Source organism: Octopus bimaculoides, chromosome 5 (genome assembly GCF_001194135.2).
Source record: "Octopus bimaculoides isolate UCB-OBI-ISO-001 chromosome 5, ASM119413v2, whole genome shotgun sequence".
NCBI lineage: Eukaryota > Metazoa > Mollusca > Cephalopoda > Octopoda > Octopodidae > Octopus > Octopus bimaculoides.
Window position 1 is genome coordinate 79,955,447 of NC_068985.1, and position 2,446 is coordinate 79,957,892.

The following is a 2,446-nucleotide window of genomic DNA, read 5'->3' on the forward strand; positions in this document are numbered from 1 at the left end:
TATATATATATATATATATATATATATATATATTAGCTGTGCTTGAGAAGACTCATTAAGCCAAGTGATGTTGTAGTCATTGCCAGTGTCATGTAAATGGCACCTGTGAAATTGTAGTTGTGGTTGTTGCAAGTAGCATGATCTTCAAACGTTGGGCCTCATGGAGGCTAGGGATGAGGTGGTGAAGCATGATCATTGAATACTGGGCTTCAAGGAGGTGATGACAATTGACTGAGACCTTTGATGATATGCTGTGCTAGAGAAGACTCATCAAGCCAAGTGAAATCATAGTTGTCATCATCATCATCATCATCGTCGTCGTTTAACGTCCGCTTTCCATGCTAGCATGGGTTGGACGATTTGACTGAAGACTGGTGAAACCAGATGGCTACACCAGGCTCCAATCTGATTTGGCAATGTTTCTACAGCTGGATGCCCTTCCTAATGCCAACCACTCAGAGAGTGTAGTGGGTGCTTTTACATGCCACCGGCACAAAGGCCAGTCAGGCGGTACTGACATGGCACCCATGAATCATAGTTGTGACATCCATGAAATCAGAGTTTCAGCCATCGCCAGTGTCATGTAAATGGCACCTGTGCCAGTGGCGCATAAAAAGCACCCATTACACTCTTAGAGTGGTTGGTGTTAGGAAGGGCATCCAGCAGTAGAAACCATGCAAAATCAGTCTGGAACCTGGTGCAGCTCTCTAGCTAACCAGTTTTCAATCAAATCGTCTAACCCATGTTAGTATAGAAAGCAGGCGTTAAATGATGATGATTATTAGCTATAGTGAATATGCATGATTAGAGCATAGCACCTACACTTGCAAGAACATGGTTTTGATTCCAAGACCCATAGTGCATTGTGTTCTTGAATAAAACACTCCATTTCACATTGTTCCATTGCTTCAGTTAACTCATCTGTAAATGGGCAACTCTGCAAAGGATTGGCATTCTGTTCAAGGGGAATGTCAGCTTGTATGCCTAGCCAGGCGTGTGGCATCATTTGTAAACTACTACATTGTGAGGAAGCACATTGAGACCAGCAATGTACAACATCTGAAAATCTGGTTGATACAGTGCTAAAGTATTGACATGGAGTATGCTTCATAACCACATAGTTTTGAATTGTATCTCACTGCATGGCACCAGGGACAAATGTCTTTTACTGTTGTCTTGGACCAGCCAATACCATGTGAACGGAATTGGTAGAAAGAAATTGTATGGAATATATACCATATATATGCATGCATCTGTGTGTGTAGATGCTTACATTCTGTGTCTTTGCATGAAATTGTCTGAAAAAATATAGTGAAGTTATGATGGCATTGTTAAATAGTCCTCTATCTCTCTGCTTTCCAAGGCACATAAAGCAGAAATTCCCATAAGCATCCAGCAGTAAAATAATGCTTGTCATAAGTATTCATCCAACTTAAGCTAGCATGAAAAAAAAATGAATGTAAAATCATAGGCTGAAAGTTTTGATAATAACAAAATAGGTTTGTTAATATTATATAGTCGAGAATACTTTTGAGGAATATGTGTCTAAATATAATGTATTCAAGACTTTACCATCCGAAACAAATAGTAAATAACCTGATTCATTTTGCTTGTTGATCGTGAGCTAGAAATATGAGTTATGAGCATAACCAAAGAAAGTTCATTATAAATGTAGCATTATAATTGTAATCATCCTATTCCTTAATTCCAAATCCTAAACATTCAGATCTAAACCCAGCCCTAAATCCTAATCCTAAACTCTAACTCCAAATCCTATCTGTAAACCTTATGCCCTAACATGAAACTTAAACATAATCCTAAATCTTAACCTAAAAAGAAAAAAATTCCAACCAATAATACCAATAACAAATTGTACTAAATTTTATTAAATATCCATCCATCTATCTTTTCCACTCACAACTCCTAGGAGGTTCATGGGGGAAGAGTCCTCAGGTCCCTCCTCCAGAAGCAAGTGATAAAATATCAGCCCCCATTCTATTCTTTATTATTCATTCATCTTCTCTGCCCCTTATTCCTGGGAGGGTCATTGGGGTAAAGTCTTCAGGTGCAACCCCCATAGAGTCCTATCAGTACTAACTGTCATTGCACTTTCCAGCTGGATTCCCAAACATGATCAACTGAAACTATGGATATCATCCAATCATCTTGTCCTTAGTCTACTCCTAGGCTCAGCTTGAAGAATCCATTTGGCAATTACTTCTTGTAGTATTTTAGTCACATGTCCTTAGTCTGTGACCTCTCAATGTGGAGAAGTAGCAGTTCAATCTACAGAGACTCTGTAAAGTATAATGCAAATGCAAAAACAAAAATAAATCAGTCTGTTAACTATTTGTTTTGAAAAATTTTCTCTTCCAGTCTGTAAAGCCTAGGTTTCTCTTAAATACATGAGAACAGTATTTCTCAAACATTTTTTTTTTTTTTTTTT

The 2,446-nt window shown here is 38.0% G+C and overlaps 1 protein-coding gene across 2 annotated transcripts in view; it reads right to left on the minus strand.

Moving 5' to 3' along the window:
- Positions 1 to 2,446, minus strand: part of LOC106876533 (uncharacterized) — a 152,231-nt gene that overhangs the window by 4,222 nt on the left and 145,563 nt on the right. The gene's annotated exons all lie outside the window — the stretch shown is intronic.